This window comes from Leptinotarsa decemlineata, unplaced genomic scaffold (genome assembly GCF_025532065.1).
Source record: "Leptinotarsa decemlineata unplaced genomic scaffold, Ldec_3_MD MMD2_P_RNA_scaffold_11, whole genome shotgun sequence".
In the NCBI taxonomy this organism is placed as follows: domain Eukaryota; kingdom Metazoa; phylum Arthropoda; class Insecta; order Coleoptera; family Chrysomelidae; genus Leptinotarsa; species Leptinotarsa decemlineata.
In genome coordinates this window covers 6,861,844-6,879,069 of record NW_027412525.1, presented here as the reverse complement: position 1 = coordinate 6,879,069, position 17,226 = coordinate 6,861,844, and the positions used below count along the sequence as shown (strand labels likewise).

The 17,226-nt window shown below is 37.6% G+C and overlaps 2 protein-coding genes across 11 annotated transcripts in view; one reads left to right on the top strand and one right to left on the bottom strand.

The window, feature by feature from the left end:
• The window catches only part of LOC141480556 (uncharacterized), a 285,808-nt gene that overhangs the window by 85,785 nt on the left and 182,797 nt on the right, over positions 1-17,226 (top strand). The window lies entirely within an intron of this gene.
• RhoGAP68F (Rho GTPase activating protein at 68F) overlaps positions 1-17,226 on the bottom strand; it is a 206,661-nt gene that overhangs the window by 30,818 nt on the left and 158,617 nt on the right. The gene's annotated exons all lie outside the window — the stretch shown is intronic.

Sequence of the window (17,226 nt, the reverse complement as noted above, 5' to 3'; positions counted from 1 at the left end):
AGGCTGACCTCTGGTAAATCAACACCGCCGTGTATAGCGTCGTCCAATCGCTTTCCGAATCGGAAGGATGGAATCCCGGCCTTGCGGTTAGGGAGATTGAACGGCGTGTACACAAGATGTAGACTAAGATCACGACGGCGAGACAACACGCGTCTCGTATCCAATTTGTGATGGATTACAGGGCGGCTAACAGGCCTTTCACGCCCGCAGTGCGGCGAGTAGCCGCCAAACTACGACGTATCCATCACACTTTGAGTCAAGGCGTGCTGCAGACCACCAAACAGCACTGCCTTGATAGAATACGAATGCTAGTGGCTGCTAAGAAGTCACTAGTTAGGCGAGCGAGAAGTATTGCGGAAAACCTTAGGTTCCTCAAGAAACCTTCTCGCTCATTCTATGAACCTCCACGTGTTGTAGATAATATGCCGACCGCTGATCAGGTGGAATCATTCTGGAAAGATATCTATGAACAGCCGCAGCCACTCAACTTAGACTTTTCAGCCCTAGCGCAGTTCGAAGCTTTCAACAGAGAGCTTCGACAGCCTGAGTTCAACGAACTGCGCAATCCGATAACCCCGGATGACGTTCGAAGAGAACTTGTGGGTTCCAAGAAATTTGCTGCTCCAGGCCCAGATGGGCTGAACACATATTGGTGGAAAAAACTAACAAGCACCCATCGCCATCTGGTCAGAGTTTTCAACTCATGGCTGGACGGAGAGCAGCCGATTCCGGATTGGTTTATCGAGGGGCGGACCGTTCTCATTTCCAAAAACGGAGATTTGTCGATTCTCAAGAATTACAGACCGATAACATGCTTGAATTGGTGTTGAGTTGTTTACAAGCACACGAATACGCACCGCTGTTGGCCGAGTGTTCGAATGGATATATGAGCAGTGAGGATCGAAGAAAGGAGTCGCTGGATGTAAAGAGAACCTGCTTATCGACAGATGTGTAAAGCAGGACTCGATACAATATAAGCGCAACCTCTCTTATGGTCTGGATCGATTACCGTAAGGCATTTGATACAATATCGTATGAGCTCATCTTGCATTTGCTCAGATGCCTTGCGGTACCCGACAAAATAGTGAGATGCATTGAACAACTGATACCACTCTGGCGAACTCGCTTCACCATAACATCTGGTCAAGCCAGAGTCCAAACTTTCAGAAGGGGTGTATTTCAGGTCGATTCCCTCTGCCCCCTTCTCTTCTGCATCTCACTATTGCCATTATCCGTAGCGCTCAGAAATACTCGAGGGTATAACTGTGGCACCCCCGGAAACTGGAGGCACAAGGTCACCCATTTGTTTCATATGGATGATCTTGATCTTCATGCCTCTGGAGAGAAGGATCTCCATCAGTCCTCGAGGGTGGTGGAAAGAGTACACGGATGCTATCGGTATGAAATTCGGGATAGACAAAATGTGCAATGGTCTATCTCAAAAGAGGACGATGCGGGAACTACGGAGAGGGTATGCAGCTCGTAGATGGAAGCATCCTATACTATTTGGATGCCAGAGAGACGTATACTTACCTCGGGGTGGAACAACTCACAAGAGGTTACAACAGTGAAGAACTCTCTCCGCGGCAAGTATCAGCACAAACTTCGACAGATCTGGTCATCGGAACTATCGGGGAAGAACAAAGTTGCTGCAACAAATATGCTTGCCGTTCCAATCTTACTCTACTCGTTTGGAGTAGTGAGGAGCTGTATCAACTTAACGTAAAGACCTGAAAAATAATGCATCTCTATGGGAGTTTGCATCCCAAATCGTCCGTTCCACTGCTGTACTTCTCCCGACAACAGGGAGGCCGTGGACTTTCGACTTTGAAGTGTCTACATGACAGAATGGTACTACAGCCTGTAAAGTCGTCAGGAGTTCGGATCCCCTTCTCTGCATAGTCCGCGATCATGAGAGATCAGGAATTGGAGCATTTCTCTTTAGGGCAGCTGCCCAAGCAGCCGATGAACTCGGTTTTTCGTTTTCTACACTGAACGAAGTGACCACAACTCTGTCACCGAGTTGGAACCCGTTCAGCAAAGCTCATATAAAAGCCACAGAGATCACGTCTCTTTTGCGGAACTGTGCATTGGATAAGCCAATGCATGGGGTCTTCTTCAATAACATTGGAGACCTTGGCTTATCAAAGCGCCTGATTTTCGCTTTTTTCAGGTCTAGTAGGCTGAAATCAGAATTGAGGGGTTCATTATAGCTTGTCAGGATAGTATCTTCAACACATCAGTCTACCGCAGTCGCGTGATGGGTATAGAGGTTCCTTACATAAAAAGCAGGGCCTGCCGCAAGGCGTCAGAGACTCTAATGCACTTGCTATCAGCATGTTCAGCATATGCGGCCTCGACCTATATCTATCGACATAAAAGCGGCCCTAAGAGTGCTATATTACCATCTATGGCACTCTTACGGTATTGACGAGACACCGGTGTTACCCTACGCTCCGGGGATATTGAATTCGTTGTGGGAAACGAGAAGTGCCGGATTTATTGGAACTATTCGTTCCCCACCCTCAGGTTCATACAAGCTGATAAGCCAGATATAGTCCTTCTCGACCACCATAGTAAAACGATATTTGTCGTGGAAAAACGGATAAATTATCGAGATTTTCTCTTCGAACTCCGCAGAATCTATCCAGACCACACTATCAAGATGGTTGGATTATTGGAATCCTTGGTGGAATTATGCTTTCTCTACTTTCGAATCTAAAAATCATACCGGCTTGCCGCACTAAGGCAGAAATCTTAGCCGGACAGATGCATTCTTGGCTCACTGCGCTTGCTCAGGGCACATGATTCTCGGACCCAATGATCACTTACCACACGATGTGGGGAGTGGTCGTTGGTTGATAACGCTGGCGCGCCCTCCCGAATGTATCTGGGCTTCGGGGGATAGGGCCTGACCATACTTCGGTAAATAATAATAATGATAATAAAGAACTCAAAAACGGCTAAACCAATTTTTATGATTTTTGTGATTTGGATTTGTCATCGTCGAGAATAGGATAATAAGTATTGAAAAATTATATTTCATCATTAAAAATAATAATAATGATAATAATAAGAGAACAAAACAACCGCTGGACCAATTTTTATAGTTTTTGTGTTTTGGATTTGTCTTTGTCGATAATAGGATAATGAATATTGAAATATGATATTTCATCAATAAAAATCATCAAAAATAATAATAATATATGAACTCAGGAATGGCTGGACCAATTTTTATGATTTTTGAGTTTTGGATTTGTCTTCATTGGCAAAAAGATGATCAATAAAAATAATAATGATAATAATGAGAAAACTCAAGAACGGCTAGACCAATTTTTATATGGATATGGATTTGTCTTCGTCGGGAATAGGATAATGAGTAATAGAATAATAATAATAATAATAATAATAATAATAATAATAATAATAATCTAATAATAATGATCTCTACTCTCGAATCTCAAAATCATACCGGCTTGCCGCACTAAGGCAGAAATCTTAGCCGCACAGATGCAGAAGGCTGTCATTCTTGGCTCACTGCGTTTGCTCAGGGCACATGATTCTCGGACCCAATGATCACTTACCCCACAGTGTGGGGAGTGGTCATTGGTTGATTATGCTGGCGCGCCCTCCCGAATGTATCGGGGCTTCGGGGGATAGGGTCTGACCAGCGCACACTACGGTGAAAAAAAAAATATTAATAATAACAATGTAAGAACTTAAGAACGGCTGGACTAATTTTTAGAATTTGTGTTTTTGACATTTGACATATTTAACTGCGCAAATTAAATCCTTACTCCCCAGCGAATACGACGGCTCGCATAGTAAGTGAAGCCACGGTAGCTACTGTAGTGTAGCATTCTTCCATTTTGCAAAATTGCTACTATGTATATTTGTAAGAAAAACGAACAAAATACTAAAGGAAAGAAGAAACGATGAGGAAAACCGCGAATTCAAGTGGACTATTCATTCATTACTAATTATAATAAAGCACTATGCTTAATCTGCAAAGAATTTATCAGCGTATTCGAAGAATTTAATTTGCGTTGCCACTAGGACAATTTTTATGTTTGATAATAAGTATCAAAATACGGCATATCATCAATGAAAATAATAATAATAATATTTGAACTCACGAACGGCTGGACCAATTTTTGTGATTTTTGAATGTTTTCGCCGGGAATAGGATAATGAGTATTAAAATATGATACTTCACCAATAATAATAATAATGATTATTGTTATTATAATGAAAGAACTCAAGAACGGCTGAACCAATTTTTATGATTTTTGTATTCTTGGATTTATCTCACTCAGGAATAGGATAATACGTATTGAAAAATGATATTCTATCAATAAAAATAATAATAATAAAAGAACTCAAGAACGACTGGACCCATTTTTGTCTTCAGCGGGAATAGGATTATTATAGGATAATGAGTATTAATATATGATATTTCATATATTGTTGTATTGAACACATTTCTGGGAGAAATACAGTTTTATAATTTGTTTCTCAGAAACTTTTAGGCAACTAGTATAAAATATAAAATTTCTTGTTGGGCTGTTACCTTTTTACTGACATAACTCACAAACTGATTGGTGAATTGTATTTAGTTTTATGTACCAGTGCTTTGTCAATGAAATTTTGTTTTTGAAAATGAAATATATTTTGATTGATTGACTGAAAGAATTTTGTCTACTTTCTATTTCGAATAATAAATAAGAACACTAATTTTAATCGACTATATTTATTTCAGTTCCCAGTCAAAATACATAAAAATGAAAAATAACTGTTTTTGTCATGAATGAATTCCAACAATACTGGAGCGTTTACTACGTTTATATCTGTGTTATGAAACGACTATAATATCATTTCTAGGTGGTGGATCATCTTGATGTGGTAAATTTCAATGAACCTTCAATTTTGAATTATTTTGGATTTATCATTCGTTTCTATAGCATACTAATCTTCTCATGACTTTGAACAATTTGGTAAAATAATATACAAAATGAGTTTGATATCTCCTTACTATTTATAACTGTTTTTGATAACAGAATTGATGGATGCAGCCGTTACTTCGTGGTAGGAAATCATAATGAAGAAAAGAGAATTGAAACTTTCTATGTTTTTCACCACTTTTATTTGTAACTAACGTTACTGTAGTTTCGTGTCCTATAAGGACATTTTTAAACTTATAAATTAAATGTATACAATATACATTAATGTTAAAGTTATTTGTAGGTAACGTTACCGCAGTTTCGTCCTATAAGAACTTACACATCAAATGTATAAGTTTAAAAATGTCCTTATAGGACGAAACTGCAATAACGTTAGTTACAAATAAAAGTGGTAAAAAACATAGAACATTTCAATTCTCTTTTTCTCATTATAACTTTCGAAGTTGATATTTTGTGGTTTTAAATTTTGTTCAATGATTGGTAAAATATCCCGTGAGTTATGAGACTTCATCAATTGAGATGGTGGAAAGACGGTTTCCATGGGAGTATTTCTATACATCGATAGAACCACAATAGAATCATTTCTTCCTCTCTCTCATCTTCAACAGCTTTAAGTGAAATTTTTTGGGAAGTTTGCTTTGTTCTTTCCACCATCCCATTGGACTGAGGATGTCGAGGGTTGAACATAATGTATTTACAGTTCCAATTTTCAGAAAAATCCTAGAAGTAACTTTAAATAAATTGAGGATTGATATCAGATATGAATATAAATGGAATACCTAATCTCCCAAATGAACTTTTCAAACATTTGACTATTGTAACAAAAACGGCATCTGATGGTATAACTTCAACCCATTTGGTGAAGTAATCTACAAGTACATGCATAAATAATCTACACAATGAAGCTGCGCCCATATAAATTCTCGTGAATTTGTCACAACCAAACAAAATTGCACCTAGATTTATGCCGAGTTTCAGTTAAAGCTTGCGATGTATAGGCGCAAGGTGGAATGTTTTGTAGTAACGTAGCGCCTAGACCTTTAGATGCATCTACTGAAAGAACTACCAGTGTAGTGACATCATAATACTGTAACTTTCTGTCAAACAATTTTGTATGCCTTCCTGTCCGGTGAAACTCATCTTTTTTTATTATATCCCCAAACGGAGAATTTAAATTCGATAAATTTGGTATTAATCGACCTACATGAGTCGACCAAGAAACTTTTTTTTATTTATGGGTTGTGGTATATTTTCTATAGCTTCAAAACTATTCGAACAAGGATAATAACCATCGTATGTCCCAAAAAAGTTATTTGAGTAAGGGCAAATTCACAGTTGATTTTTATTGAAAGTTATTTTATTCAACCTAGCCTTCTCAAATACTTGCCTCAAACGTTCAGCGTGATCCGTTTGAAATTTTCGCCGCACTAAAAATGTCATCACTGTAGAGTTCGACCCCATTCATATTAAAAATTCTTGAACCGTCTATAAAAAACTTCAGGAGCAGATCGAATTCCGTATAGCATTCTCTAAAAGCAATAACCTTAAAATGGTGTACGGAAAGTGCAAAATATCGCACTGTTTTCATTAATTTTAGCATCTAATTTTCTGAAGTATCACGCACCTGATACTTTCGATGTGATTTGCTCAATCGACGGTAACAGAAGATGTTCGCGTTTGATGGCTAAATTTAAATCGCGAAGATAATAAGCAGAATCCGAATGTACCGTCTTTTTTTCTGATAATTACAATAGAGTTCACCCATTCAGTGGGTTGCTCTATCTTTTCCATTATTTTGGCTTTCACCAACTCGGCTGAACATTTTTTAATGCATGAGCAAATGTATTGGAATTTTATGTGTTGCATGAACAACTAGGCTCTTCTTTCAACTGTATTTTATAATCACTTTTCAAACATCCTAATCTGGTAGAGAGATCTTTTATTTCCTTAATAAAATTAGGATAATTCGCAATATCGATTTGTTCATTTACATCTACGCCTCTAATTAACTTTAATTTCAGGCATGCATATTGATGCTTTGAGAATTGTTCCAATATACACTGTAGATTACTTCCACGCCATGATATTTTAAGATACAATTGAAAATTTTTTATTTACAATTGAGGTAACATTTTCCTATGACAGGTAGAAAAATTGTTTGGGTATGAATTTATTTTCATATTAGAGTTTATTATGAAATTCTTGTATCCCAGTATCCATTTTGAATTTCACATACGTTATTATTGAAACTTCGTCTCAATAATAAAACGTATGGCATTGTTGTGGAGCAGAATCGTACCCCTCCTGTTGACCAGTGCCGACTGCTACTGACGCAATTTTCGGTATATTTCGTCGATTTCCTCACAATAGGACTCTGCTGTGATGGTTTGACCAGGTGGCAGTAGATGACTAGTAGATAATCAAAGCGACTCCGAGCGCAAAATCCCATTTATTTTCTTATGGAACTGAACTTTTTGCAATGTTTAGGTCAAACGAGAGTAGGGGAGATAGAAATGTGTGACACAATCGATACAGGACGGAATGAGTATCGGAGATATTCAAAGAGCGTGGTCCCCTTGGGACTTCGACTCACAACACGGGCTCCCTTGGGACTCCTCCTCACCGCTCAGACCCCATTGAGACTCCGCACCACCCCTAGGGCCCCAGTCACGTACCAGTCACGTGGTTCTAATTAAAAAAAGTTTAACAGCATGAAATTTGAACGTCGGTCGTCGGGGTGGTAGACGTTGTTCTTAGTCTTGACACCAACGTGTAATATTGAAAGTAATTGCAAATTGTTTATATTTATAGCGGTTGTTTTGTCGGGACTGAAATTGTCATTTTCTATACTTGACCACATTTTTTGATTTCCGTAGATTTTTATGGAAATTGTAACGTCATTTCTATGTAGAAGATAGGCAAATATCCTTAGATTTGGGGAAGAATTGGAGTTTCATATAAAGGTGTGAGTTTATAAGAGTGAGACAGACACGTGTGACGTAATCGACGCAAAGAGAGAGGGATGTGGTATTGGGGTGATACGCCGCCAATACCAGCATGACAGCTTCGGTGTTGTCGGTTGTAAAATAAATCGTTTATGGGGTGATGTAGCAATGCCGGTTTCAAAATCAGGCATGAACGGTTAGGAATACGACTCGATGAAAAGTGTATGGTAATGAGATGAATAGAAGGCTTTTACGTTTTAAGTGCGTTTCAACATGTCAACGTATCTTTGTTGACAAAGTTAGCAGTGCCTTTGGATAATATCGATGCTGCTTGTCATATTTGTGAAATACCGTTCACCTCCAAAGATGTTTTTGTCCACGATCATGATCATTATACGGGGGAGTTCCGAGGATTTGCACACCAAGCCCCATGTAATGTCAATTTTCGAAAATTATTTGTGGTACCCATTACTTTTCATAATCTTTCAGAATCCGACAGTCACTTCCTTATAAGAGATATCACAAAAAGAAGAGATGTGAGCATACTTCCCTCAAATAAAGAAAAATACATTTCCTTCACACAGAACGATTGTGAAACTGAAATTAAATTTCGATTTATAGATTCATTTCGATTCATGGGAACGTCGTTGGATGAATTAGTATCCACATTGGATCAAGATAATTTGGAAATAAAAAAAAATATTCATTTAGATGATGAGAAATTCACCAGGAAGGGGGCATTTCCATATAATTATGTAGATAACATGAAAAAATTGAACGACACCGAGTTACCATCAGGAGAAAAATTCTATAATAAATTAAACGATGAATAGATAACAAATGAGAAATATGCTCACGCACAAAATGTTTGAGAGTCATTCGAAATCACAAATTTGGGATCGTATGCGGACCCATATTTGAAAACGGATATTTTATTACTGGCGGACGTTTTTGAAAATTTTCGTCAAAAAAGAATAGCAACTTATGGGTTGGACCCCACGTGGTATTATACTATGCCTGGGTACACGTGGGATGCCATGTTGAAGTATATGAAATGCAAATTACGAATGACATCGACATGATTGTTTGTAGAAAAGCGGATGAGAATGGAAGATGGGTCAATGGGTCAATGGAAGATGAAGGAAATGGTAAAATCATCAAGCACTTTGCAGGGTTACGTTCCAAAATGTACACCTACGAAGTGCAGGATAAAAAAGTTATCAAAAAATGAAAGGGAATTCGATATAATGTAGTCAAAAATAAAATTAATTTCATAGATTATATCGATTGTCTCAGAAATTCTAAAAAAAAGTAGGATCAGTTTACTATTCGATCATACGCTCAAAACGTTTTCAGTATCAAGCAGGTGAAAATAGGCTTGAGTCCACACGACGATAAACGAAAATTAATTATCAAATCATCCGACACTTTACCTTGGGGGCACTTTAGCTTGAAATGAGGTTTTCAATTGGATTTTCTTTTTATTTATGTGATTCATAGAAAAACTTTTTCCTTGTTTGAATATGACTGATAGGTGTGTGTTACTCTGAGAATTTTCAACAGCGAAATGAGTGCACCAACTTTGCAAGAATTGAGTGCAAACAAAAATATGTTTGAGATTTTCAGTTTTTGTATACTATTTATGTACATGTACACGTTGATATAATTTGAATGACATATATTGAAATTTTATATACTTCATTACATCATACATCAAATGAAACAAATGTTACATTTTCTCATTTATTACATAAATCATACACTATTTTTTGTTTATAATAAAATAAATATTCACGTAAAGCATTAGCATACAGACTATCTAAAGTTGAGGCTTGACAAACACCTTCTATGATTTCTTCGAAAGTTAAATTAGTTTTATTTTCCCGTAACCATGATTGTATTATATCGAAAACATCTCGATAATGATCACAAAAGCTCAAAGCATCCAGCATAGCGATACGGTCAGAGAGCACATCAAGGTGAGTATTCAGGATCTCGTTGAAATCTCGTTGAAACAGCTCCATGTTCGTGGTGTCCTTGGAAATGGAAACTTGTGTGGTATTACTTTCGATGTACTGTGTGACGTAAATGTAATCACTGCTGCTTCAAAATTATACACGGGCTGAAGTCTCTGCATGAACTTAGGCCACATCGAATTTCATAAGATGACATCAGGAATGCCATCGACAGCAATTGGTGTTAGTTTCGAGCGGACATTTCGAATTGCTCCAACGCTCTGTCTATTGCATTCAGAGTTCCATTGTAATCTTCACCATTACTGTCGAACATTACTTCAACTTCACTACCGTAACCACTATCGAGAGACATTTTCGTTTTCAAACTGAATATTCATCTGTGTTTTCATGCGCTCTTATAGCTTCAGATCACGTGATCTATTTCAGTTATTGTGTGTTTGTTAAACACACAAATATTTCGTTACAAAAGGCCCTCCCAACACATTGTCAGTGTGCTTGTTTTCCATAAGATTCAATACAAAATTGACATTTTTCGATCCAACTGTTGTTTGTTATCCAAACCTAGCCATTTAACCTACATTTTTTTATTTTTCTTCCTCAACACCTTTTCCACGAGATATATATCAAGATTTGCAGTTTTTGTAATTCTTCCCCATAGAAAGCACCCCTAATAGGTGCACCCAGCATATCTTCTAGCATAAAGGTGGCGGGATTTGTAATGTTGACTTTGATAATTTTGAATAATTCCTTAGTCCAATTGGGCGCACAGTCTTTTTCGAAAACGTGGTTTGCCTTTTTGATTTCAGGTAAGACATTCAACCATTTGTAGGTGCCATTCAGACTGAAATATTTGAAAAGTCTTTCTTTCAACGTTCTAAAGATACATTCAGCCATAGACGCCTTAGTGATGCTGTACGCATTGTAGTTATTCCATGTTTTTTATCAAAGTTTGAAATTTATTGTTGTAAAATTCTTTCCCTTGATCGAGTTGTGCATTTTTTGGACGTTTCGTATGTGTCAAGATATCTGCAAACGTTTTAGTTTTTCATTTACTTGGGTTATTTCTTTTTCGTGTTGCTTAGCTAGCTGATTTATAAATGAATCTTTCTTTCCTGCTTTATCGGTTTCATCCAAATACTTTTTACTGGCAACATCACAATCAGTGGTGAGGCTCTAAACATGACACAATTTCACATCACCACAATGAATATTACCATCTGAGGTGTAATACAACAAACATTCTCCAGAGGGCGTTGGCAATTTTCGCTTTCTGTTGTTGTCACTACGACCAAACTTATCGATAACCATTTTGAAAATGATAAGTGTATTGGGGAACGTAGTGTATTTTTTGAATTATTTTTGCCTCTTTGAGTTCATTCAAAATGGCTATGATTTCATTGTTGTGTGAAGTATTTCCTGCATCTCGAGAAGCTATCATAATTTGAGACGTTCGCATAGCTCGTTGGGACCGTCCCGATAAATGTATTCAATGGGTTTGGTACTGACTGTCATTGAAAGAGGTGACGTTTTGGGTAGACATGATGTCATCGCAGTAGTAGTAGTGAGAGGTGTTTTAGGTGGAAAAGACCCAGTACCAGTTTTATGACGATTTCCTGCTGCAGGAAACAACGGTTTAATTATGTTGGTGTGCTTGTATCTCTGAGTACCTTTTAGATGCCCAGCGGAATACTTGTGACCGCTCGATAAATCCAAAATCTTTTTGAATACATTCAAATCATCAGTATTATAATTTTCAGGCATGTCGAGTAATAACAATTCATATATGTACACCGAGTGTTCCTTTCCAGTGATACCCAGCAAATTTTATATATCCGCTACGCTTGTTGAAATCGATTTCCTTTTGGCCTAGGAACCATTTTGAAGATACCCCATCATATATGGGACCGTATACTTTGTTGATTTCCTTGTCATTTCCCCAATGTTTTTTAATGTACGGTTGAGACATTATCGGATATTGATCGATATATTCTTCTGAAACTTGTTCATTTATGCCTGACGCAATTTTGTCACCTTATTCGTCTTCTGCATACCCAATAAAGACGGTTCCATCATCATCATCCTCATTTGTACCTGCAACATTTACGAGGGATTGGAATGGAGTCGTTTCAGGCTCTTCCACTGTCTCTTGTTTGAGTTCGGTTTTTGTCTCAGTTTTCAATGGGGTAGTTGCTGATTGTGTTTTTGTTTTATTTGCTATTTTCCTCAATGGAATAGACAGAGGTTTGAAACATCATTGCAAAATCCCATCTTCTTCGGATTTACCCAATTTCAGAGCCAAATATTTTTTTCGAATGATGCGTGCAATTTCGTTGATTTTATTCTTTCGAATAACATCAACTTCTTTGCTCAACAGTTTCATGATGGTACACACACTGTGTACACTTATATATTTGTCGACTCCTTGATGATGACATCCACCATTCGTATCGAAATCTTTCATTTTTACAACGGTTCCATATCGATGTTGCCAACATTCGGCATACATTCTCTTGAATTCACCGAAAGACATATCGGGAGAGACGTGTTCATTGAATACATGTTTCAATTCATTTCATCCTGTTTAAAAAGTACAATCATATTGCAATTGTCTCGTATCAATTGTTTGGGGATTTTTGAATATGTCTGACAAAGATAGGCGGCGTCAATCTTATGCTTACATACAGAATATTCGCGAATTTTCTGTTAGCCATCGCATGCGACATCATCAAAAATGAATACAGAATTTGATTTGGCTCCGTGAGGGCTTATGATATGCTCATTTTCCCTGAATGGATAATATCCTAACCCCTTGACTTTACTGAAAATTTCTTGAACCACTTGAATTTGGGTTGATACAATGATTTTGAATATACGTAGATATTTTCAAATTTGGCGCCATTTGGGTGGAATAGCAATGTTAAGTTAGCGTTTGTCTTTCCACAACCACTCGGCCCACAAATTATTGCACGAAACGAATTGGACAATAATATACCGTGCTTCCCAACCACACTACTATTGTTGGCTTCATTCAAAAAGTCTAAATTTTCAATAGGTAATGGCTTGTTTTGTTGAACGACTTTCATGATATGATGTTGGACAATGAGTGAGCTACGATTATAAATAAAAATATCACAGTCATCATCCAATCATTCTCAATGTTGACTTACTCCGGTGCAGGTGTCGTCAATTCGCTCATTAATAAGTTCCCGTTCGAATTTATAAGTTTTGCGGACCAGGCACCAAATTGAAAAAGAGATTGGAACGCGGTGACACCGGTGTAAATCCTTTGGATGAATAATGTAAGGATCACGATATCGCATACTCTCCAAGCGACTCCTTAGAAGTCCGTCATAAAGCAGATCAAGTATTGGAAAACAGAGCTTGGGAACGCGTTAAATCGAAAGACGTTAGATTTGGTGAAAAAGCTGCAGCTTGGCTCGTAACTACAACAATGAAAGTGAAACGTGAGCTCGGCATGGGATTGTCCTTTCGACGTAATATGCTTCAAGAAATTATTAAAAATTGGAAACCACATCCTACCAATATTAAGAAATCTAGTGCTTCGGCTTTGCGAGCTGCTAAAATGGCATTGAGTCAAGCTGGAGGGCGTAAAAACAAACGAATACCTAGGATAATCCCATTCGAAGTAAAATCTGGAGAAATCCTACCACTCATACCTATATTCGCTGCCCTTTCAGCTTTGAGATCGTTGGCAGGTGGAGCAGGCGCTATCGCAAAAACCGTAACAGATGCTAAATGCCAAAAAGAAACTTGAAGTAGATAAACGTCACAATAAAGCTATGGAACATTTAGATTCTGGGTTGTACCTATGCAAAACACCTCGAGGATTTGGTATATTCTTAAATAAACAACATCAACGCAAAGGGCGAGGTCTTTACTTGAAAAAGCAAAAAAAAACTCCTATTGAAGCTACCCCATAAAACATTATATCATTCGGAAATTCAAAAACGTGCTCGTCAACTGAGAATTTCACATTTTCGTGGAGTCTTTATGCGCGACACGTTGCCTTGTGGCCCTCGACTGAGGCCTTGTGGCCTTCGACTGCGAGGAACTTTTCTCAATTGAATACAGGCACTCGTTGGGTAGCTTACATTATAAACAGTAATACTGTAGAATATTTTAATAGTTTCGGTAATCTCAAACCTCCAATGGAATTGGTAAGATATTTTGGAAGGGGTATAACGATTACATATAACAATGTCAGTATCAAAATTTTGACCAGAGTAATTAAGGACATCTGTGCCTACAGTATCTGCTCCATAATGTCAACAAAAATGGTTGCTTTAACCGATGCTGATGAAAATTTTACCGATCGACTATTTTATTGAGAATGCTAAACCTTGGGAATTATTGGATGTTTGGCATAGATTACCAAAGGACTACCAACATCGATTTGCTTTGCAGATTCGTTTACCATGTTTCATCCATTACCAACATGAGGTACCTCCATCTACATCAGCTGCGTTATCGCTACAAAAAGCAATGTATTATGGCCCTGGGAGCTCACAAATAGAATATTATTATTGTAGAAATAAATGATTTTCATTCAAAATGTCGTTGTTGTTTCAATCATTATTTAAGATGTCATACTGACATTATATCAGTCATGTCTATGATATTAACGCTAACGAGTCGTTCTTCGACTCTTTGGCTTTGCTCAGTTTCCATTCGTAGAACAGTATACCCAACATTGAAAGGTTCGAAATTCTACTACTATGAAAACGCTGACAAAACTAAACAAAAAAGCATCGATATCCCTGTTGGATCTTACGAAATTGGTGACATTGAAGAATTAATAAATAAAAACATCTCACCTAAAACGTTCAAGGAAAACCTTATACCGAATAATAATATGCTATACAGTGAAATATTCTGTCTGAAACACTCGATTGATTTCCGACCCGCAAATAGCTTGACTCACATACTAGGATTTTCATCTACTCTTCTCAAACCAAACGTACATTACGAATCCGATCTTCCTATGGATATCATTGAAGTACGCACCATACACATAGATAGCAACATTTGGAGCCTTCTACAATGACACACCGACTCATACCATATACGAATTTGCTGTTGGTGTTGATCCTGGGTATGCAATTGACGAAATACCAATCACCCCATTTACTTACCTATTGCACATAGAGACGAAATAAACACTATTCAACTTAGGAAGAGGAATGAAATACTCTGAAAGAATTCCGATTTTCAATTATGGAATATCATTGACTCTAGGTCGATGATGGCCACTATCTTGCAATGATGAGTGGCTAATGAGCCCGAAACCGGTCTGCAAGTGTGCCCGTTCCAAAATTGAAAGTCGACTCTTTCAGTTGTATTGCCAATTGCATATGCAGTAAATTTTCTGTGAAGATTCCTGCACTGACGCCTGTCGGATATAATCCAACGCCCTTCGCGATATTAGCCAGTGGAACTAGTTGTTTTCTGATAGGCGTCAGTCCATTCAACCTACTGTGTAGGTATATCCGAGACTGGCTTGAACGTTTAAAGTTCATTTCTTTAGATTTGTTAATGCCAGTCTTCAAGCATAGCCCACTGGCTAATAAGATTATCAGTGTATTTCCTACGATAAACATACCATTCGATTAGCACGAGCTGGAGATGATAGCAACTGTTTCGGAAGTTAAATTGGAAATTGAAAATATCAAACTGAAAGTTAAACGAATCTTTCCGTATGATCAAATTAAATTGAAACTTTTGAAAGCTCTCTAAGCTGACATTTCTATTCTCATACCGTTCAGAAAATGGGAACTTCATATGCTGCCTGCTCTCACACATGGCGCAAAAAATGAAATATGGGCCTTCAAGACGTCTTCGTTCCTCGAAAGCTCTCGCTATATGATTATATGTTTCCAAAAATATCGTGATTACACTAAAGTCAACAATAATCCAATAATATTTAATCATTTGAATATTACCAATATAACGCTCATTCTATACGTTGAGAATTACCCCAAAGAAAATATGCATTTGAATTTTGCAAAGGGAAAATTTTCGCAAGCTTATTCCAACTACTTACAATTTGTTCTCAGCTACAAAATGACTAATAAACATAATCCTCTTCTCACTTCCACCGTCTTTACGGACAAAGCTTTCTTTGTCATCGATTGTTCCAGAAAGGATCAAAAGTTTCAGTGTTGATGTAAAACTTGAAATCGAAGCATCCGAGGGATTTCCTCAAAATACTAGAGCCTACTGCATCATTGTGCACGATACTGTCATAGTACACCACCCACTCAGCGAAATTATTAAAAAAACTGAACATGTGATTCTGCTTCACTATCAATCGAAGAGTCAACATGAGAATAGCTGTTGTAGATATTCAAGGCTTCACCGTCGAGCAAAAATTCCATCCTAAACAAATAGCCATTAGGATTAAAATTCAGTGTAGTAACTTTTTACTGCTGTCAATTACACCATTTTCCTGTTTGAGTAAAGAAGATCGCCGTATCGCCTGTTACTTGGAGCGAAATATTCACAAATTGAGGTATTCCTCTGGCTCTGTGGAATATAATCAATTGGATGCCATCCTCATGGAAAATCAACAAGGTGTTGATGTCATTTATGTGCGAGGATATCAAAAACATGACAATCTAACTGCAAAATTTCACGAGTTGAATATACTGTAACGAATCTGAAGCCGCCCCTGATCGATATCTCAGCCAGCGAATAAATACATGACTCACCGCGAAAGAATGCAGTCTGAACCCGCCGCGAAAAATCTAGGCCAGTCCCGAAACGACTACAGAATTCTACGATGGACCTTTACCGATATAAAAGGCCGGCTCCTCGTTCAGAGAGGACAGTCTGAATTCAGAAAGCGAATCGAGCGGTTTAACAAGGAATTCAAATAGTGAAGATGAATTAATAATAATAATAATAGTTTATTGAAAGTAGGAAACCTAATTTACATACAAAAATTACATGTAGAAATATTTAAAAAAAAATTACATTGACTTTCTGTCCAAACAACTCTTCCTGTAAACCTTGGCGGATTAGGGCTACGCTCGTCTTCTTCCTTAGCTTTACCAGCGTTTCTGTCATCAGTCAATAGTGTTTCCGATCTTATCGATTCCATCCTTCCTTCCATATTTATCAATATCAAAGACGTTTTTTATTCTGAAGGTGAATCACTTTGGCATGCTGCAACTAATATTGCTCCTCCTACAGATAAAAAGAAAATACAAAGTGTATGGGACTGACCTCTCTTGAACATTATAACTGATAAACTTCTGAAATCTACAAGTGTATACGATAAGGCTCATCTGAAAGCAGCAATGATCAAGGAATCGGGTGCTTGGC